At 40.9% G+C, this 23,162-nt stretch overlaps 1 long non-coding RNA gene across 1 annotated transcript; it reads left to right on the top strand.

Annotated features, from left to right (window-relative positions):
* The first annotated feature begins 1,862 nt into the window (after positions 1-1,862).
* On the top strand, positions 1,863-22,915 carry LOC144379946 (uncharacterized). Its single transcript, XR_013443546.1, has 2 exons — positions 1,863-1,892; positions 22,646-22,915. It is a non-coding gene; the product is annotated as an uncharacterized LOC144379946 (long non-coding RNA).
* The last annotated feature ends 247 nt before the right edge of the window (positions 22,916-23,162 follow it).

Below are 23,162 nucleotides of genomic sequence, written 5' to 3'. Positions count from 1 at the left end.
CCCGGGGGAAGAAGGTGAGTCTCCCCGGATCTGCCGCTTGTTGGGTCCCTGCTGGAGGAGCAGTGGCCCGACTGTGCCGCGGATCACGGTTTATAGCAACTCCGAGCTGAGAGTCCGCGCCTGGGCTCCGTCTCTGCAGCCGGCTTCCCTGCTCCGATACCTGGGAGCTCTGCCGCACTCAGGCACCCCCGGTCTTTCTGTGACCCCGAGGGTCCTGAGACCACACTGTCCCGCGAGGGTTCCACCCCCCACTTCGCCACCAGAGTGACGTCCCTCAGCGGAGCAGACTCTAAAAGTTCCGACTTTGTGCTCCGCGGCTCTATTACTTGCCAGAAGCGGCCGACGGAGGCCCCTCCCCCGCCGTCTATCCTCCCGAATATCGCCTCGGATTCACTTCTCCGCACGTCCTACCTTCCAGAAAGTGGTCGCTTTTCTGTTCAGAGAGTTGTTGCTCTTCTTTTCTTTGATCTCCTGTTGAGTTTGTAGGTGTTCAGAATGGTTTGATCCCTATCCAGCTGAATTCCTGAGAGGAGACGAAATCCAGGTCTCCTACTCCTCCGCCATCTTGCTCCGCCCCCCTTATTATGTTATGTTAATCACCATACATTACATCATTAGTTTTTGATGTAGTGTTCCATGATTCATTGTTTGCGCATAACACCCAGTGCTCCATTCAGTATGTGCCCTCTTTAATACCCATCACCAGGCTAACCGATCCCCCACCCTCTCCCCTCTAGAACCCTCAGTTTGTTTTCTATAGCTCTCCAAGAAAGTTTAAACTGAAGACTCTTGTGTTTTACCAACCAAAGTAGTAGCATCTACCACGTCCTGCCTCCACCACCAATCTCATGTTTTCAACAATTAGACTGTGAACAGCTCAAGGACAGGGTTAGAGACTTATCCACATTTGTATCCCCGAGGTTGAGCTCAATGGTTGGCAACTAGAGATACTCAGTAAGTGCTGTTTGAAAAAAAGAGGAAATGCATGGGTGACTGTTCCATTCTAGTCCTCCTCATTAGACATTTATGAGGTCCATGGAGGAGACATAGGGATGGGAAGCTATTTAAAGCAACTCCTCACCCACCTCCCCTCTGGTGACCATTAGTTTATTCTCTATAATTAAGAGCTTGTTTATTGATTTGTCTCTCTCTCTCTCTTTTTCCCCTTGCTCATTGTTTTGTTTCCTAAATTCCACATATGAGTGAAATCATATGGTATTTGTCCTTCTCTTACTTAGCTTAGCATTATACTCTAGATCCATCCATGCCATTGCAAATGGCAAGATTTCATTCGTTTTCATGGCTGAATAATACTCCATTGTATATATGTGTATCACATCTTCTTTATCCATTCATCTATTGGTGGACCCTTGGGCTGCTTCCATATCTTGGCTATTGTACGTAATGCTGCTATAAACACAGGAGTGAATTAGTGTTCTTGTATTCTTGGGGTTAATACCCAGTAGAGCAATTGCAGGATCATAAGGTAGTTCTATTTTTAACCATTTGAAGAACGTCCACGCTTTTCCACAGTAGCTGCACCAATTTGCACTCCCACCAACGGTGCATGAGGGTTCCTTTTTCTCCACATCCTCGCCGAACCTGTTGTTTCTTGTGTTGTTGATTTTAGCCATTCTGACAGGTGTGAGATGACATCTCATAATTTTTTTTAAGGTTTTATTTATTTATTTGACAGGAGAGAGGCAGCGAGAGAGGGAACACAAGCAGAGGGAGTGGGAGAGAGAGAAGCAGGCTCCCTGCTGAGCAGAGAGCACGATGTGGGGCTCGATCCCAGGACCCTGGGATTGTGACCTGAGCCGAAGGCAGACGCCTAACGACTGAGCCACCCAGGTGCCCCTCATTATAACATTTTGATTTGCATTTCCCTGATGGTAAGTGATGATGAACATCTTTTCATGTGTCTGTTGGCCAGGTTGTTCCAAATTCTGAAAGTTCTCAGTCTTTGGGAGAAAGAATAGAGCTCAGATACACCACCAGGTTGGCAAAACAAAGCAGTTAACAAAATTGAGAATCCTTTTCTGTGTCAGGATATTTATAAAATCATTTTCATTTAATCTTCTTAATAACCCAATAAGGTTAATATCATCCTTATTTTGAGGTGAGAAAATAGAAGCTCAGGTGTATTAAATGTTCAGGGAAGCTTTGATGAGAACTATAGAAGCTCTTGTAAACTCACCACCAAAGCACTAGAGTTTGGTATAACATCTTTAGTCAGTTTTTCTTTCCCTTAGTACCATTAAGTACTGTAGTAAGCATCTCTGTGTATGTATGTACATGCATGTGTATATGCTAAGCGTGAAGTTTTGTTTTTTTTTTAAGATTTATTTATTTGAGAGAATGAGAGAGTGGGGGGGCAGGGGAGAGAGAATCCCATTTGTCCATTTGTGGTAGATGGATTCATGGTTCTCCCAAAGATGTCCACATCCTAATCCCCAGAACCTGTGTTGCAGCATGTTATGTTATATTACATGGCAAGAGAAATTAAGATTGCTAATCATCAGAACTGGCCTCTGATGACTTAAAAAATGGAAGGGACCATGAGCCAAATAATGTAGGCAGCCTCTAGAAGCTGAAAAAGGCAAGAAATCTGATTCTTCCCTAGAGCCTCCAGATAAGAATGCAGCCTGTCAAAACTTTGATTTTAGCCCAGTTGAGACCCATTTCAGACTTCTCATTTCTAGAACTCTAAGATTATATGTGTGTATTATTTCAAGCCACTAAGTTTGTGGTATTTTTTTACACTACTAGAAAACTAGTACACCACTGAAGGACGTTAACTTGTTTCCCGTTTAGGGCAATTATGGATAGAGCTGCTATAAACATTTATGTACAGGTTTTTGTGTGAACACAAGATTTCATTTCTTCAGGGAAAATACTCAGGAGTGGGATTGCTAGATCATGTGGTAAATGCATGTTTAACTTTATTTAAAAACTGCTAACCTGTTTTCTAGAGTGTCTGTACCATTTTACATTCCCACCAGTTACATATGAGAGTTCTAGCTGCTTTGCATCCTCATAAGGTAGCATCAGGATTATTTTAGCCATTCCATAGTTGGGTAGTAGTTTTAATTTGCATTTCCCTAATAGCCAATGATGTTAAACATCTTTTTATGTGCCTGTCTGCTAACTTTATATCCTTTTTAGTGAAGTGCCTAAGTCTTTTGTCGATTTAAAAAATTGGGTTATTTATTTTACTGTTGAGTTTTGAGAGTTCTGTGTACAAGTCCTTTGCTGTATATGGGTCTATTTGTGTGGGTCTACTTCTGACCTCTCTATTCTGTTCCATTGATCAATGTGTCTGTTCCTTTGTCAGTACTACATTCTGTTGATTAGTGTAGCTTTCCAGTAAGTCTTGAAATTGGATAGTGTGATTCCTCCAATTATTCTTCTTATCAATATATTTTCTACCAACTCTACTCCCTTTGCCTTTCCATATAAAATTTAAAACCTGTTTGTATATATCAACAAAAAATCCTGCTTGGATTTTCACTGGTATTAGTTAAGTCTACAGATCATTTTGGGGAAATTGATATCGTTGCTATCTCTCTCCATTTATTTAGATCTTCTTTAAGTTTTTTTATCAGCATTTTTTAGTCTTTTATTTTTATTTTTATTTAAATTCTAGTTAGTTAACATACAGAGCAATATTGGTTTCAGGAGAATTCAGTAATTCATCACTTACATACAACACTCAGTGTATCAGCATTATTTTTAGTTTTCAGCATACAGACCCTGTACATGTCTTGTTATATTTCTGTTTCTTGAGTTATTGTAAATGGTGTTGTTTTTTAAATTTCAGTTTCTAATTATACTTTGTTAGTATATAGAAATGCACCCAGTGCTCATCACAACACGTGCCCTTCTTAATACCCATCACCCGTGTTATACACAACTAATGAATCATTGAACACTACATCAAAAACTAATCATGTACTGTATAGGGCTAACTTAACATAATACGAAAAAAGAAAAAAGAAAAAAGAAATGCAATTGATTTTTTGCATGTGTTGACTTTGTATACTGCAACCTTGCTAAATCTACCTATTAACTTTAGAGGCTTTTTATGGATTTCTTGAGATTTGCTATATAGACAATCATGTCTGAAAATAGGGAGAGTTTTACTCCTTCCTTTCTAATTTTTGTGCCTTTTATTTCTTAATTTTTTCCCCTTATGGCACTTGCAAGGATTTCCTACACAATGTTGAAGAGAAGAGGTGAGAGTGAGTATCCTTGCCCTGATTGCAGTATTGGGAGAAAACATTCTGTGTTCCACCATTAAGTATAATGTTAGTTGTAGGGTTTGTAGATGCCCTTTACCAGGTTCAGGAAGTAGCCTTCTATTCCCAGTTTATGACGTTTTTTACATGAATGTATATTTCATCAAATGTTTTTCTGCATCTATTTGAAATAATCACATAGTTTTAAAAATATTCTTAATATGGTAGATTATATCAACTGATTGATTTTTTCCTGAAGATCATTTTTTTATTTTATTTTTTTCCTTTTTTTATTATGTTCAGTTAACCAACATATAGTACATCATTACATTTTGATGTAGTGTTCAACGATTCATTAGTCTCATATAAATGCTCATCACAACACATGCCCTCCTTAATACCCATCACCCAGCTACCCTACTTCTCCCCTACTCCCTCTCCTCTGAATGATTTTCAAATATTGAATCAGCCTTGCATTTTCAAAATAAATAGTGTTTGATCTTGGTATAGTATTCTTTTTATATATTAACTGGGTTCTATTTGCTAATATTTTATTGAGGATTTTTATGTCTGTTTTCTTAGGGGGTATTGGTTTGTAGTTGTCTGTCTGTCTCTCTCATTCTTCCCCTTGTAGTGTCTTTGTCTGGTTTTGGTATCAGAGTAATGCAGGCCTCATGAAATGAGCTAGGAAGTATTACCTCTGTTCTATTTTCTAGATATTATATAGAATTCCCATTATGCTTTCATAAAATGTTTAATAGAATTTACCACTGAAACCATCTGGGCCTACAGATTTATTTTTCCAAAGGCTTATAATTTTTTTTAAAATTTATCATACAGTAAAATTGAATTATTGTCTTTGATATACAGTTCTGTGACTTTTTTTTTCCAGGTTTTAGAACTTTTTATTGCATATTAAAAAAATTGTGCATTCCAATAATTAAAATCATTTGAACAAAAAAAAAATGGCACTCTGATCAAACTGCATTTTACAGCCTGCAGGACACCCTGAACCAGCTTGGTTTTTACTCTCGATTTCACTGTCATCCCACCCAGCTTCTTCCTTCACCAACATGCAAGTTCAGTTCTGTGACTTTTTAAAAAATCTATGGATTTGTTCTTTTTCAGAAAGTCTAAAATGCAAATTTGACTTATATATTTAACAGTTAATAGTTATAGGGCTCTTCTGGCTATTTATTTCATCTTGGGTGAGTTTTGGTAGTTTGTGGGTTTTGAGGAATTAGTCCATGTCATTTCAATTGTTAAATTTTTGTTCATAATATTCCCTTATGATCCTTTTAATGCCTATGTGGTCTATAATGATATTCCCTCTTCCATTCTGGAATTCTCTTAGTTTCCTTCATCTAAGAATATCTACATTTTACCTTTATTTCTGATGGGTATTTTCACTGGATATAGACTGCTGTGTTGACATGTCTTGTCTTTGGGTACTTGACAGCTGTTGTGCCTCTTTCTCCCAAATTCCAAGACTTCTGCTGAAAAACCTGTTGTCCTTTGAACCACTGTTTCCCTACAGGTAATGTGTCACTGCATTCAGGTATTTCCTTTGTCTTTAGTTTTTAACATTCTGATTTTTATGTTTCTAGGCATGGGTTTGTTTTTTTCTATTTGGGGTTTTCTTCACTCCTTGAAAGTTTTTATGACTTTGAGAAACTCAGGATATATCCAACCATCATTTCTTTAAGTATTTTTTTAGCACCCTACTCTTTTTCTTCTTGTGGGACTCCAATGACATGACTATTAGACATTTCCTTTTTCCTTTCTTTTTGTCCCACAAGTCCCCAAGGCTCAGGTCAAGCTTTTCAATCTATTTTCTCACTGTTGTATAGACTGAATAATTCTTACTGATCTATCTTCAAGACCACTGACTCTTTCCTTTGTCACTCCTTTCTGGTATTGAGTCTATCCCATGAGGTTTTGTTTTGTTACCATATTTTTTGGTTCTGTAATTCCCACTTGTTCTATTTCTGTTTTGTTATTCTTGATACTTTCTATTTTGTTTTGAGAGTGTTCACATTTCTTGTTCAAACTTTTAAATAATACTTTATTTAAGGACTGTCCAGTAATTCCAACATCTGTGTCATCTTGTCATTGATGTCTGATGATAGTCTTTCCTCATGTATGGTGAGGTTTTTGAGGTGCTTTGCATGCTAAGTAATTTTAGATTATATTCTGGACACTTTCAATATGATAAAACTCTGGTCTTGTTTAAATCCAATGGACCATACTGAGATTTTTGTCTTAGCAGACACTTGACCTCCTTGGGTTCAAGCTACAAGTTCCAATCTACTTTCTGTGGGCTGTGGTTGCAACATCACCTTTGTTTTCAAAGCATTTGTAGTGTCATTTGGGTCTATCTTGTGTAGGTGTGCCACTCAGTGGTCAGTTTAGAATCTAGGTGGAAAACCTCTATTAACTCAGTTCTCAAAATCTTTGATATGTTAGTAAGGACCAGATCCAGAATACACAGTTCAGGGTGAGCTCAGAAGTTCATACACAGATGTATGGGGTTGCTTCCTGAGCTCCTTACTCTCCGCTATTGCCCAGTACTTCCTGGTTCCATAGGGCTCCCCTCTTCAGTCCTCTGTCTGGAAACTGCTCCTTCTCTGATTATGCTATTATGTTGAAAGGATGGGGTAAGGGAGGAATGGAAATCATTGGGATTTAGCCCGCCCTCTTGGAGCTGCAATTCTACTGAATTGAAAAAAGATTCCTCTCCCTCAGAATATTATCTCCTATGGTTTTCCTTTATTGTCATGCACCTGGCACTGGATTGCCTGGGAACTGGAGTAATAGAGAACAAAAGGAAAGAAAATAGCTGCGGAATTTACCCTACTATCCCTGAGCTTTAGGAGATCTCTTTTCTGCTCCTTGCCCTCAGATTAGAGGAATTCTCTTGGATCTCTATCTGTTTTTGTCACAGTATTCACTTTGTATTTCAGGCAGCATTGAGTTCGGGACAGAGGATACCTGAGAGGGAAAATGAGAAAACCACCAGTTTGGTATTATTTTGACTCTGGTATTCTTCCTCAGTCTACTTACTGATATTTACTTTCCAGAGACTTTTAATACCTATACCATGCAATCTGAGTTTTATCATTGCATTCTGTGGGAGAGAAAGATTGGCATGTGTTTACTCCATCTTACCTGGAATCAGAACTCAGGACATGTGTTTTTTGTCATCCAGGATATTTCCTCCACTGGTAACAGTCCCTTGATTTCTTTTTAGGGAACAGTCTCCTTCCCACTTTCAGCCCAGATGTTTCCAGAGGGGTTGGTCCCACTTATGACTCAGGGTATAGCAAGTGATTTAGGCCTAAAACAATTCACTAAATACATTCTCCTGGCCAAATTGATTGATTTAGCATTGGACATAAGACCCACTCAGAGCCAAGCTTTCTGCCGGAGTTTAGAGAAACAGCACCAGTTCTTCCCCTTCTAGATTAAAATCTGGAAACCTTTAGTCCCAGGAGCTGCTGGTAACTATATTGGGACCATAGGGGAAAGGGTTCCCAGAAGTGTCACCAACACCAAGGGTGCCGAACAGAGGAAGGGAAAGAGAAAAAACATATCCTGTTATCATTATTGGATCTTTGGGTCAAATGTTACCTGAAATCAGTTAGATCTCTCCCCGAACCATCCAGTAATTAGAGCCAATATATTCCCTCCTGTTGCTTACTGCACAATGAGCTGAATTTTCTGACATAGAAATATTTCTCATTTTATCAATACTATCATTTTTCATTCCCTCACATATTAAAAAAAAACACTGATTAGTCATAACTTATATTTCCTTTTAAATATTTGCCTTACCTAAATGTGAGACAGGAATTCATCAAAATCCTAGAGGAGAACAGAGGCAGCAACCTCTTTGACCTCGGCCGCAGCAACCTCTTTGACCTCAGCCACAGCAACTTCTTGCTAGACACGTCTCCAAAGGCAAGGGAAACAAAAGCAAAAATGAACTATTGGGACTTCATCAAGATAAAAAGCTTCAGCACAGCAAAGGAGGCAGTCAACAAAACTAAAGGCAATCTAGAATGAGAGAAGATATTTGCAAATCAGATAAAGGGCTAGTATCCAAGATCTATGAAGAACTTATCAAACTCAACACCCAAAAAACAAATAATCTAGTCAAGAAATGGGCAGAAGACATGAACAGACATTTCTCTGAAGAAGACATGCAAACGGCCAATAGACACATGAAAAAATACTCCACATTACTTGCCATCAGGGAAATACAAATCAAAACCACAAGGAGATACCACCTCACACCAGTCAGAATGGCTAAAATTAACAAGACAGGAAACAACAATTGTTGGCGAGGATGTGAGAAAGGGGAATGCTCTTACACTGTTGGTGGGAATGCAAGCTGGTGTAGCCACTCTGGAAAACAGTATGGAGGTTCCTCAAGAAGTTAGAAATAGAGCTACCCTATGACCCAGCAATTGCACTACTAGGTATTTACCCCAAAGATACAAATGTAGTGATCCGAAGGGGCACCTGCACCCCAATGTTCATAGCAGCAATGTCCACAATAGCCAAACTGTGGAAAGAGCCCAGATGTCCATTGACAGATGAATGGATGAAGAAGATGTATATATAAACAATGGAATATTACTCAGTCTTCAGAAAGGATGAATACTTACCATTTACATCGGCGTGGTTGGAACTGGATGGTATTATGCTAAGCGAAACCAGTCAATCAGAGAAAGACAATTATCATATGGTTTCACTCATATGTGGAATATAAGAAACAGGCAGAGGATCATAGGGGAAGAGAGGGAAAATGGAATGGGAAGTCATCAGAGAGGGAGACAAACCATGAGAGACTCTTAACTATAGGAAACAAACTGAGGGTTGCTGGAGGGGAGGTGGGTGGGGGGATGGGGTAATTGGGTGATGGGCATTAAGGAGGGCATGTGATGTGGTGAGCACTGGATGTTATACTCAACTGATAAATTATTGAACACTACATCTGAAACTAATGATGTACTATATGTTGGCTAATTGAATTTAAATTTAAAAAGATGGAAAAAAATAAAGTATTTGCTTTTACCTTTTCCTTATGGACCTAGGCAATCTTGTTATTCACATGTCCATTTAATGTGATGAGATGTCAGTAAACCCAGATTCCTCTGAAAAGCTATGACTATGAACAGGTGTTAGGTATTGTCAAATACCAAGAGCTCACAAAAAGACATTTCATCTGATGGTTTCTCCACTATTCCTGATGGAATGTGTGTTTTGAGATAGAAGGTGGGGACAGATTAGAAGATGAGAGTGATGAGTGTATAAAGTTGTAGTAATATACTACAAGCTTTGGCTAAATTGTATCCATTTGAGGTAGCCCAGGGAACTTTATAACCTTTCTCTCATAAATAGATAAACCTAATGGTATCAGTAAAATCTCCCAAGATGCTGCAAAACCTGACTGATATCTCTCATCTCTATGCTAGAATTCAAGGGATACTGGATTCTCTTGAGGAGGGGGTGGCCTGGTAACAAAGTGCTTAAGGTGACTCAACCCATCACTTAAAAAACTGGCGTTTGAATCCAGAGCTGCTTGACTCCAAAGTGCTTTATTTATCCTTGAGGCTACATGATCATGTAAAACACCACCACCACTTAGAAGCACACATTTGAGCAAAACTTCTGCTTACCAGCTGGAAAACAACCTGTTGTCAGTGTTCATCTCCTTCTATGCTACAAATTATTGCATTGACATCATGGAGACCGTAGTCTCTTCCATAGTGGCTGTAGAGACCATAGTAGATTAAATATGCTGAATATTCCTTGCTATCCCTTCCATTAAAAGGTGGGCTCTAATTCTCACCTCCTATTAATATTGGCTGACCTTGGTGACTTGCTTGACCAATAGAATGCAGCAGAAATGATATTTTGGCACTTTTGGGACTAGGTCATAAAAAGCCTTGCAGTTTGTCTGAGTCTTGAAACACTCTCTCAGAGCCCTGAGCTGCCATGTAAGAAGCCCAACTACACTGAGACTATCAGTCTCAGTGCTGAAGAGACCAATGTATATGATCCTGTTGACAATCCCCATTAGACTCAGCCAACAAGGCACCAGAAGTATGAATGAGGCCGTCTTGGCTGCTTCTTTGTTATTCTGTGAGATTTCCTAACACAGGAATTTTCTCACAGATTGAAGGATCTGTCATGTCCAAGTGCCCTGGATGCAAGGATATACCTTGGCCATCCTCTGTCCAGGGCATTGGGTTTGTTTGCCATTTGCAGAAATCTCCTAAGCTTCCCGTTTCTACTCTCAGGGAAGCTCCTTCTAGTGGTTGTGTCACCCTTCCTCCTATTTCACCTAGTTCACAGCACCAGCTTCCACCCATTCCCTTCTGGGATAGCCTAGCTTCATTTCTCCTCAATAAGAACCGTTTGCTTCCCATCAGTGTTGGGGTGCAGGTGGTGGTCCTGTGGTAAGAAAACTCTAGAATTCTTGGAAATACAATGGTCTGGTGGAGTGGGGGCAGGGGAAAAGGGTTGCTTTGTTCTCCCCTGATGAGTCCATAAGAAGGCGGCAAACAAAACCAAATAAACACAAGCAACCAGTTAGATTTTTCTCTAGTCTCTAATTAGTTCTTGGGATAAACACCTTATCAAGGTCTCCAGGTTCTAGCAATGTCCAGAATTGAATGATACACCAAAGAAAATGCCACAGAAGCTCTCAGAAAACTGCCAGTCTTATTGGAGAAATGGGTCTCATATACAAAGCAGCATCTTTCACCATGGCAGTCTTTCTTCTAGGTGAAGGCGCTGTTAGACCCATGAATAAGACATGTCTCAATTCTCAAAGAACTTACAATTTTGTTGGGGCAACAAGACATGCACCCAAGACATCAAAAGGCAGTACACTTCAATGAGTGTATGATTAAATGATAAAAAGTGTGGGAGAGACAGCTATGTCTTCCCTGGACTTGTAGGAAAGCTATTTGAAAACCACCATAGAAAGGGAATGCAGTTTCTACAGCTTTTCTCAAATTGCCACTTTGCCCAGATGACCTCTTTATGATCTGGAGACAATCTGCCTCTGAGAATTTGAAGTGTATGTTTTTCACTGAGTAATGGGATGGGCACTCCCGCATTCTGAGAAGACAGACCAACAGCTGACAAAGTGGAAAGGATCTATGCATGATTCTTGACTTGGCTTGGTTTCATCTATTAAATACATGGGTTTTTTTTCATCCCAGCAAGTTCTCTGAAGTGCCTGCAAGCCACTGAGTGAAAAAAATGTCAGGAACCTTGCAAGGAGGAGAGTATCTTTTCCCTTTTGAGAGGTGGTATAATGAGTGCTTGCATATGGAGCTCTGGATTCAGACACCTTGAGTTTGAATCTCTGTTCCTCCACTCATTAGCTATGTGATCTTGGGCAAGTTAATTTATATCTTTTTACTTCTTCTGAAAAAAAAAGTACATAAAAATTCCTCCCTTACAGGGTTTCTTGAGGATTAAATTAGTTCATATATATAAATATATTTAGGATGGTGGCTAGCACACAGTAATTGCTCAATAAATGCCAACTATTAGTATTCTGGCCATTTCCTCTTTGAGGATATCTCTAAAGAACAAGCAATCTGTGTTAGGTTTGCAGGGTAGGCTCTAATAATCAAAACAAGAATGAATAAATGTGGTAACCTTTGGAAGCTTAAAGGAAGGGGTATTAGTACATATTGAAAATAATGTTGCCTTACCTGGCAAGTATGAAGCATATAGAACTCACTCTCCCAGGAGGTTATATAAGCCAAAAGTGTAAATAGAATCAAGGCATAAAACTCTTTGAGTGGTAGGACATAAATTCAGGACATGCTGAACTTCTGAGGTACAGAAAGCACCTGCTATTTCCATAGCACTTCCCTTGGTGCCACCATTACAGAGAGCTAGCTGGATTAAAGAAGGGCCCAGCCTCACAGGAAATCTGTCTAGGTAGAGCTTGAAGAGGTTAGTGCTTTGACGGTGGAAGGTTTCCAAAGCTCACAGCTAGAAGCAGCATACCTGCCTGCCCAGAGAGGGTACTCACAAAGATTTTGTTAAGTAAAAGAGCTCTCCAAACTCTGGGACCCATCCTGGCCCCAAGACAGTGAAAGGAGCCTTGTTTTAGGAGTTGGGTCATGGTGGCACTGTTTTTGACTGTCCCCTGCAGCTATCCCCTGTTTTTCTTTGCTGACATGACCTTGAGTATGTTCAGGTATCAGGGAACCCTATATCAAGTTCCAGGGCTTATATCATGATTGGTCTAGACAGTTGTGGTCACCCCACTCCCCTTGTGGTCACATGATCTGGCTCTGGCTGAGGTGACATCAGAGGGATTCAGCTGAGAAGCTTTAGGTAAAGATTTTTCTCTCAGATTAAAAAAAAAAAAAAACCTGCAAGTTTTATTCCTTCCTACTTTCAACACCATTATGTGAAGGTGTGATATGTGGGGCTACTACATCCTTTTGCAGTCATGAGGGAAACTGAAAAGGTGTTCAGCCAGGGTCCTAACTTTGGTGAGTGACTGAGACAACCTTAGGACAGCCTACTTCCAGACTTTGTATCTGAAATTACTAATTACCTGTATTGTGTATAAGCCACTTGTAGTTGGGTATTCCATCACTTGCAGATAAAAGCATCCTAATTTATGTAATTTCTGTGTGTGTTTTGTTCACCATCAACTAGTACAGTGCTTGGCAAATGGCTAGGAGTTCAATACTAGTTTATTGAATTCGTGAAAGACAGAGCTATTCAATCTTATTGCTAAGTCTACTCTGTCCTGGTTCTGGTGGTGAGGCCCTAGGAGGCCACCTGAGCCCTTGCCTGGGTAACCTGCCTGCAGTGGCAGTTACTGGTCCACTGAGTCTTTTCTTGCTCCTGCCAGTTCTTTTGGGTTTGGAGTTATGCCCATGGTCAGTAGTGGCTCCTAACTTTCCCTGAGACCAACTTCTGTCCAGATTGTGAAAGGATGGCCTGCTTTAATATCTTCTGTTGCTGAGTTCCTACTGGAGATGATCTGTGTGTTACCTTCTGCTGACCTGCCCAGCCATAGACCACCTTCCTAGATTGCTAAATTTTGTCTATTTTTGGGGGGGGTGGATCTATTCCCAAATCTTGGAGACTATTTTATCTGCCTCCCAGAAGCACACCCCCACCCCTACCCCACCCCACCTATCACCACCATCTCTTGTATCTTGTCCAGGACTGGCAGTTGTGACCCATTTTCATCACCCAGTTCCCACTCCTGCCCCCTGATCTGATACGGTCTGTTCTATCACAGACTTCCCAAACCCTGGAGAGTGTTCCTCTTGATATACTCAGAAGTCATTTCTGTCCTCTTCAGACAGAGTTTGGTCAGATGCTATTGAACAATGACAATAATTGCTTCTTTTGCAGGCTAGGAAGCTTCACCTGTGATTGTGTAGTGTCAAGTAGAAGCTGAGCTAGAAGAAGAATAAAAAAATTATCCTCTGCTCATTGTTCACTTCTAGGATTAAAGAAAGAGTCCCAGGTTTTTTGAAATCCCTATACAAGGACATTTCAGCCTCACTGTTTATAAAATCAAAGAAAGTAAGCTCATTTTCAATCTTACTAAAGTTCCTGAGAATTAGGAATGATGGAAATGTTTTATAAATTATGAACTTACATGACCTGCCAAAAATGAAACCTACCCAAATGCCTATCACCAATAGAAGGGTAGTTCACCTGTGGTATATGTACAGAACACTATTTCAATGAGAGCAAATGATCTACAGCCATGTGGAAGAATTTCAAAATATAGTATTGAGTTAAAGAGGTCAGACACAAACATATTATATTTGCTTAAAGTTCAAAAAGAGGCAAACCAAATATATGTTATTAAAAGTCAGGACAGTGGTTACCGTTATGAGAATGAAAGGTTGTGACCAGAAGGGAGCATGAGGAGAGCATTTGAGATTCTGGTCATGTTCTACTTTTTGTTCTGGGAGCTGGTTACATAGATGTGTTTAGGTTGCAAAAATTCAACAAGCTATACACTTAGGATATGAGCACTTCTCTACATATGTTATAATTCATTGAAAAGTTCAAAAATAGTTATATGGCATGGAAACAAGGCCTGGATCAGAAAGCAAGCAAAGATTCTGTGAATCACAGAATCCTAGTGGCGAAAATAAAGCCTCTCATTTTAAAGAGGGGAAGGCTGAGTGCTCTGGAAATCCAATGAATCATTGAAGACCATATCAACGGGTCAATGGTCATGTCAGACATTGCGCCCACATCTGATTCCAGCCCAGGGCTCTTTCATTGAGTGGGCATAAAGGAACTTAGACTGTGACCAGAAATCTAGTGATATATCCTTCTGTGCATCTTTATTTCTTTTTGTCGGATTTGCTTGTGAATCAGGGTTGGAGGAATTGTTTAGGCATATTTATTACTAATAGACATCTTTGCTGCTTAGCTGAGGTATATAGAGAACAGCACAGATGAGCAGGCCTGGCAGTCACACAGGACCCCAAGCTCAGAAGAGCTCCAGCCTTGGTTTAATCCTCTGTTGTTTCCATCTTGAAATCCTTACTAATTTTTAAACAAAGCACCTAGCATTTTTGTGTTGTATTGGTTCCTACAAATTATGTAGCTAGTCCTGCAGATAAATGTTGCTTTGTGTAATTAGTACAGGTGATATGCAAGGCAAGTATTTGTAATCAAGACTTATTTTAAGTGATTGAGGGAAATTTGTTATTTAAAGGTAAATCCTAGGGACGCCTGGGTGGCTTAGTCAGTTAAGCGTCTGTCTTCAGCTCAGGTCATGATTCCAGGGTCCTGGGATTGAGTCCAGCACTGGGCTCCTTGCTCATCCGGGAGCCTGCTTCTCCCTCTGACTGCCACTCCCTCTGCTTGTGCTCTCTCTCTCTCTCTCTGACAAATAAATAAAATCATTTTTTAAAAAAGGTAAATCCTATACAACAACAAATCAGTTTTATACAAGGAATAATATCCTAATATATGTATTTTTTTGCTAAATTTCTATGCTACCAGTTAACTTAAAATGAGAGATCATATGGAAAGTAAAATAATAAATAAGAATCTTGGAATCATCTAATTTAAGAGCTGGAAAGAGATCTTTAAAATAACCCATCCCTCTTATTTAGCAGATGGAGAAAATGAAGTTTAAAGAAGGGAGTGATTTGCAGAGGAATTGAGTCAACTGTGTAGGTGGAAGTCAATCAAAATTGATCTGCATAGTGCAATATTTAAAGACTCAGTGATATTTGGAAATTTCTGGCAAAGTTTCTGGAGCACTTCTTTTTCCATCCCAGAAAAAGCCTCTTAGCCAGGCCTAAACATTAAACCTTGCTTTATGCAGAATCATTTGCTGGAGAGAAGGCATACAGGGAAATTGATTCTATTTTGTATAAAATAATTACCTTAATGTAGCATCTGCCATATACAATGTTCACTTGGAAATAGAAATGTCTGTCAGAGTGGCTCTGCCGCAAACAGTTTGTTAGCATCAACTTGACCCAACTCAGAGTCTGCCACGTGCAGATACCAATATCCAACAAAGACCCTGGCATGTGTCTGAAACACTGGGCTTGCATCTCAGCCCACCTCTGTTTGGCTTCACTGAACAGATTTAGGTGGCTAGATCATGGCTTTGTTCTGCTTTAGATCCATGACATTTCTGAATTCAGAGGAAACATGAATGAATTAAAGCTTTTAAGTAGCTGGTATAGGCCAGGAGTTCTGCTAGGTGACAGGATGGAACATGCCTCTGTTCTCAGGAAGCCCACAGCCTGGTTAGGGAAGCAGGCACAGTTACAACTCAAGGCAGTGAGTGCAGCAGTACAGATGAGCAAGGGGTACTGGGATAGTGGGGCTACTTGGTGGAGCCTGCAGCAAAGTGGGCAGCAAAGAAGTGCTTCCTGAGTCTTAAAGGATGAGTAGAAGTTAGCCTGATGAGGGCCCAGGAGGGGGATGACATGGCGTGTGGGGCAAGGAACTCCAGGAAAGAATGGAACAGAGCCAGTGAATGGTTTTGTATTGGAAAGTGATTGATACTTCAGACAGATTATTGTGGCAGCAGCAGGGATGATGGATAGTGGGTGGTGAAGGGCAAGAAGGCAGGCAGTGGTCCAGGTAGGCAAAGATGAGAGTCTAAGATATGAGTGCCCCTTACTCCATCTCAGAGGTGTCTGAAAACAGTGGGCAGTGGAGTTATCAGGATCTGGTCATCTATGAGTGTAGAGGTTAGGAGAAAGGAAAAAGAGGCTCTCTTTTATAGCCAATAAGGAGGCCTTTAAGGAGGAATTAAAGGGAAAGATGTTCCATTCTTGGAGACGCTGAGTTTGGGGTAGCTATGGAACATCTAGATGGCTAACTTTCACCAGTGCCAGCAGGAACATTTGAACCTTTTCTTAAAGTTGTCTTAATATGTGTTTGTCATCATTTGATGAATGAGTTCAAGGCTCATGTGTGCATATAATATGCAATATCATGCATCTTCAGTTCAAGTGAACATATCATTAGGCATTCATTTTTAAACCAGGTCTAGAGAGAAGAGAGTAGGGAAGTTAGAATACTGCACAATTTTATTGTTGAAAAGAGCCACAGTAATCACATTCCACATGAAGCAATTGGAGCTCAGTGAGACTAAGTTGGCTCTCCAGAGGTCTCCTAGCTAAGTGCCAGAGTTGGACTCAGCCTGGTGCTCTATCCCCAGCCCCATGCAATTCACCTGTCTAAAGTTTGCTACTTGTGTGTTTCCCACACCAACCTCTCATTTTAAAGGAGAGCTTTGAAGAACTTTCTTCTTCTAGCCTCTACATCTGCCTGCCACCTAATAATGGTTCTATTTCTTCCCTCCAACTCAGGTCCCAACTTTATCCCTGGCTTCTCTCCTCCCTCCCCTGCTTGCTTTAATGTTTCTTTGAGAAGTGCCTCAGAGAAAGTCCTCATGGCCTGGTAGTTGATTACATGATTTCCAGTGAAGTTGGAAGCCTGCTGAACATTGTCAGTTATGGTGATCTCGTTGCCTTCATTTGCTCTGAGGGCAAACAAGGTCTTGAATAGTTAGAGGCCCAGGAGAAGGCAAAACAGGAAATTTTGGATCAACTTTTCCTTCCAAAAGTTGTTTTCAGTGAGAGAAGCGGTATTATCAGGATTCAGGTCAAGCAGGTGTTAGCATCTACTAGGAGGACTTTTGAAGTAATACTCAGAAATTTTTTTTGAATAATTCTGCCTGGGCCTTTCAAATCACACTCCATCCTAAATTCTAAGAAGGCAGAATATTAGGTGTCATTGTGAAGGCTTCATTTTATATAAAACTTATGGTTATTAGGAGCCCCTTACACTATCAATGTGTACAGTGGAGTTGTGTCCAAATTATAGAAGTCAACATGGAATGTTTCTTTCCAAAATGATTATAGATTTATGGTAGAATATTTGCATGGTGGGACAAGTTTCTCTGTCCCTGGACCTTTGATGTTTTACTCAATCCTTCCTTCTGGTGGAGAGGGGAACTTTAAGCATAAAGTAATATCAAAGTTAGGCTGTGAGAAGTAGTCAATATTGGCAAGAGGGAGCCAGTATTGTCTGTCTTATTGTGGTTCTACTCTAAAGAATTTAAAGCTGTGGGAAGGAAGATTTGCCAGCATGGGAACCATGGAGACCAAAGTAGGTACCCTGGTCAAGAGCAGTGGAAAAGGAAGAAGGGAGGGAAGGCAAGGCTTCATGTGAGCAGACCTCAGTACAAAAGGGGAACTATAAAAGCATTTTGACATCCTCTATGCTCTGAGATTCACCTTGAATAAGACTGGGCTTGTTTTGGTGAAAGACTGTGTCTACACACCTCACTATGCAATGCAACAGGGTTCTAGTTGCTTTTATGACATGTTGGTAAGGGCCATGATATGATATATGGAGATGTTGAGCCCTTGGTCAGGAATGCATAATAATAATGAAAATTATTCACTATCATTCATTTACCACCTACTATGTGCTAAAAACCATCCTAGCTGTGTAGCCTGACCGAAATCTCATAGGGCAGTGGTGTCCAGACCAGAACCCAGGTCACAGGGCTGCCATGTCAGAGCTCTTTCCATTGTACTAGATTGTCTAGTGTTTGTAATCTAGTATGGAGGTGTGTATGTATGTGGAAATGGAAAAGCTGCCAAGACTCCAAAGAATGGATCTTAGGTGGTAGAATTTTATGCATGTGAGAACACTGGGACTTTATCCAACTTTCTGAAAAATAGTGCCAGCTAAGAAGGCTGCTCTGCCCGGGTTAAGGATATGCTGTGGAATGTGGTTGTTGGGAAGATTCAGGTGACAAATGGTAAAGAGCCTGGCACACAGTGTGATTAATAAATGAACCAATATATAATAAATTAATAAAATATGAGCTCTAGAAGGCCTCTCACACTGCATATTTGAAGCCCTCCTTCTCTACTGCCCCACCCCATGAAAGCCACTAAACACAGTACTTATCACCATTTGAGAGACTATGGAGAGCACGATCATCTTTCTTGAGAATCCTGGGAGTACCCCAGGTTTGGAAGCCCAGGGGGCAGATTTGTGGCTATTTCTGCCAGGTTCAAGGCATTCATCAGGTAGGTCCTGGACAACCTTGCTCAGTCCTAAATTTCTATTTTTCACTAGTGATATTCTCACCCAGGGCTGGGGCAGGAAGCTTGCTTCCAGGTGTAGCTTTCCAATCCCAGACCACAGAGGGTTAGAGACCTGTTCTGGCTCCCAGCCTCTGACTCTGCTTCCTGCCCAATCATTAAAAACCTCTTCACTTCAGGTGTATTTAAGACTCACATCACGAGGGCTTCGTAGTTTCAACTCCCACCTACTGCACTATTTAAAGTCTTCTTTGCTTCTGGTTCCTGGGAATTTCCCTTTCTTGTTTGTATGCATATTAAAGTGAAATCTTGCTGAGAATATTCAGTTCAGGCCCCTCACTGAATGACCCCAGGGCCACTGGAAGCTTAGGCAACCAATCCTGGACTTGTTTGAATCCAGACTTCTGTAAATCAGAGACAGGAAAAGAAAGAATTTACACTCTGCCCCATGGGCCAAGTTCTTTCGATTTCTAACAGAGAGACCTGCTGAACTCACACCTGAATGAGGCAACATGAATCTCCCAGGTAAACAACAAGTCCAGCTTTGTTTCAGACCACATTTGGTCATCTTTGTTTCTTAGTGTTGTCTACCACATATGCTTTCTGTATATTTGGAGCAGAATTTGGGGTAGGGTTTGCTAACATGTGCTAAGTCTGCCACCTTATCTAGACGTTTGGGTAATACTACAGCATTTACAATGTTGGCTCACATTGTAATACTCCACAAAGACCCTGAAGGTCAGGGGAATACAGCCACAAGTAATTGAACAAGGAGTGCCCAAAGCATCTTTTCTAAGATGTAGAAAGGCTCTCGGTGGCCCTGGCCAAGGACATTGTTTGCTCTTCAACCCAAAGTGACGGAGGCAGAAGGGCCACTTTCTGTGTAGTCAGGAATCAGGTTTCCCCCATCAGCAACCATATGCATTTGGGAACATTCATCAGCTAAAGAACTCGCTGAGCTGGAAAAAGAGACTTTCACAGGACAGCTCAAAATATTTTTTAAACTTACGGAAAAGTGGTAGTGACTTTCCTCATGTGCCAGCTGCTGACAAGCATTTTTGTTTAAAGATATACCAGGTGGAAAATAAAATGTTTCAAGGAAACTTTCAGTGGATAAAAGTTGGCTGTTCCAGGTGTCACTTGAAACAGAAGTCACCCTCAGTAAAAGGGGGGCACCAGCAGTGACTACTCCAATATTCATTCTCAAGCCTATTCCATGCAGGCTTTTCTTTTCAAGAAATTCAGCAGTCCCCTTAAAATGGTGTGTGGCTGATATCTACATTAGTTTCCTAGTCTTGAAAAATGCTCTGTCTATGAAATATGCATTGAGGCGAGGCAGGTCCTCTATCCAGTTTGTGCCCCTAACTTGGGCCTGATAGCACCCTTCTGTATGGAATTGTGTTTTCATTACAATAATAATAACGCAACATACCACACACATATGTTTTGCTCTTCCTCAGAGTAAAAACTAAAATCTTGTGGACCCCTAACATTTGTGGGGCCCAATGCAAGAGCACCACTGGAGGCCTACTTATCAGATATCAAAGTATTTAAAAGGTATAAATCATGCTAACAAACTGTTAAATAAGTTGCATCTCTCTACATTTACATATATGCATTCATAACATCCCAAAAGGGCCAAATTTGAGTTTATAATTTTCAGATCTCTTGAAGTTCCATGCTGGAATGAGGTGACCAGTGGAGAGTGGACCCTCCCTTCCAACCTATGGCCCACCTCCCCACCTCTTCCCACGCCAGTCTAGTCTGTTCTGTGAGGGACCTTGTCCACTAGTGTATTAGTCTCCTTGGGTTGCCATAACAAAATACCACAGACTGGGGGATTAAATAATTTATTTTCTTATAGTGCTGGAGGTTGGAGGTCCCAGATCTAGGTGCCAGCTAATTTGGTTCATGCCTTGCAGATGGCTGCCCTCTTGCTGTATACACACACGGCCTTTCCTCTGTGGCACAGGGAGAGTGGGAACTCTCTTGTCTCTTTCTCTACTTCAAAGAACACCAGCTCTATTGGATTAAGGCCCTACCCTTATGACCTCACTTAATCTTTTTTTAAAAAAGATTTTATTTATTCATTTGACAGAGGGAGAGATAGAGATAGAGATGGAGATAGAGAAAGAGAGAGAGAGAGAGACTGAGAGAGCATAAGCAGGGGGGAGTGGCAGGCAGAGGGAGAGGGAGAAGCAGGCTCCCCAAAGAGCGGGGACCCCAATGTGGGACTTTGGGATCATGACCTGAGCTGAAGGCAGATGCTTAACGGCCTGAGCCACCCAGGTGCCCCGACCTCACTTAATCTTTACTACCTCTGAAGGGCCCTGTCTTCAAATACAGTCACATTGGAGGTTAGGACCTCAACATATGAATTTGAGGGGGATACAACACAGTTCATAACACCAAGCTTGCAGACATTCCAGCCTGGACATCTAAGATCTATTTACATAGCTTGTCAGCAGTCAATTTTTGGCCACCCATTGGGCCTTGAGGTGCTCATATCAGCAACATGGTCTACTCAGAAAGATTAACCCCAAGAAAAAGGCTGTAGCCTGGAAAATGGACTAAGGAATTTTTGGACATGGATTTTTGAGGTCCCGGAACTTGAACTGGATCAGTCCCATGCAGTGATGGAAACATTCTATGTTTGGACTGTCCAGTATGGTAGTCACTGGCCACTTGTGGCTACTGAGTACTCAAAATGGGGTTGCTATGACTGAGGAGCTGAACTTTAAATTTTATTTAACCTTAATTTAAATTTAAATTGCCACATCTGCTGGTGGCTACCATACTGTTCAGTGCAGATCTAGAAGTTGGGGAGCAGGCTCTGTGCAATCATGTCCTCTGACTCCACAGACTTCTTATCCTGTGGGTATGTAGCAGACTGTATTTCTATATATGGCCAAACCTACATATTTATCCCATCCCACATGCATTTCTTACAATATGAGTGATACATGTTTTTACCAAGACCTGTTTCCCCTAGGCAGGTGATTGTGACCGCTTAGACCCAGGAAGTATGGTAGAAATGATAATATGTGACTTCTTTCCGCCCCCCCAACTCCCTCCCCTCTAAAACCCTGTCTCAGAGTCCATAGTCTCTCATGGTTCATCTCCCCCTCCAATTTCCCCCCCCCCTTCATTTTTCCCTTCCTACTATCTTTTTTTTTTTTTTTTTAAACATATAATGTATTATTTGTTTCAGAGGTACAGGGATAATATGTGACTTCTAAAGTTAGGTCATAAAAATGGCACAGCTTCTGGCCAACTCTCGCTTGTGCTCACACTTTCTCTCTCTCTCTCTCACACACACACACACACACACACACACACACACACACACACTTTCTCTCAGAACTTTTTGCTTTTAAAACTATGGAAATAGAGACTGCCCAAATGAGAACAAGCAAAGGGAACTTAATTCAGAGCTTATGTAGTAAGGGAGTCAGCTACCATCTCTGTTTTGGAAAGTAGAGGAGTGGAAAGGTAAAAAATGGAAAAATGGGAGGCTTCAGGTGTGCCCTGATTAGAGGTTATTGCCTTGGGGAAGCTGTTGGGCTAACTAGAAGTAAGGCATGGTATGTGATTGGTTTTCTCTGTTAGTCCTAAGTTGGAAATGGAGGCAAAGATTAAGGAAGCTATCAGTTATTCATCAAGCCCTGACCATTTTGGGCTAATTGCTACAGAGGTTATGGTTGACTTCCTGGGCTGATTCTGCAAGTTGTGGGTCAGAGTTCTATTTTCATATATGACCTAGCCATTGTCCATTTGTATATTCAGTCTCTCAGAACTCAGCCACCATCTTGTGAAGGAGCCCATATGGAGAGGACCTAAGATCTTACAGCAGCCAAAACCAACTTGCCAACTCTGTGAGTGAACCACCTTGGAAGTATATCCTCTAGTCCAAGCCAAGCCTTCAGATGACTATAGTCCCAGCTGACATCTGACCACAACCTCATGAGAGACCTTGAACCAGAACCACCCTGGTAGGCTACTCCCAAACTCAAAACCCACAGAAACCGTGAAAGATAAAAATGATTGTCCTGTTAACCCATTGAGTTTTATGGTGATTTTCTATGCAGCATTAGATAACTCATGAAGGAGAAGAGTACAGCAGAAAAGGGGCCATACCAGAATCCTCAAAGGTATGGGGCCCAGGATGGGGAGCTTCCATTGCCTGGATCTAAGGGCGGCACTGATGAAAGGATTTTGTTTTGGTACCTAGGTATTTCCTAGGGAAGGATGGGCATATTTATACAAAAGAGGGACTTGGAGGACTCATTAGGGGGTTTGAGAT

This window comes from Halichoerus grypus, chromosome 1, assembly GCF_964656455.1.
Source record: "Halichoerus grypus chromosome 1, mHalGry1.hap1.1, whole genome shotgun sequence".
NCBI classification, from domain to species: Eukaryota; Metazoa; Chordata; class Mammalia; order Carnivora; family Phocidae; genus Halichoerus; species Halichoerus grypus.
The sequence above is the reverse complement of the archived record's forward strand: the minus strand, read 5'-3'. Positions and strand labels throughout refer to the sequence as shown.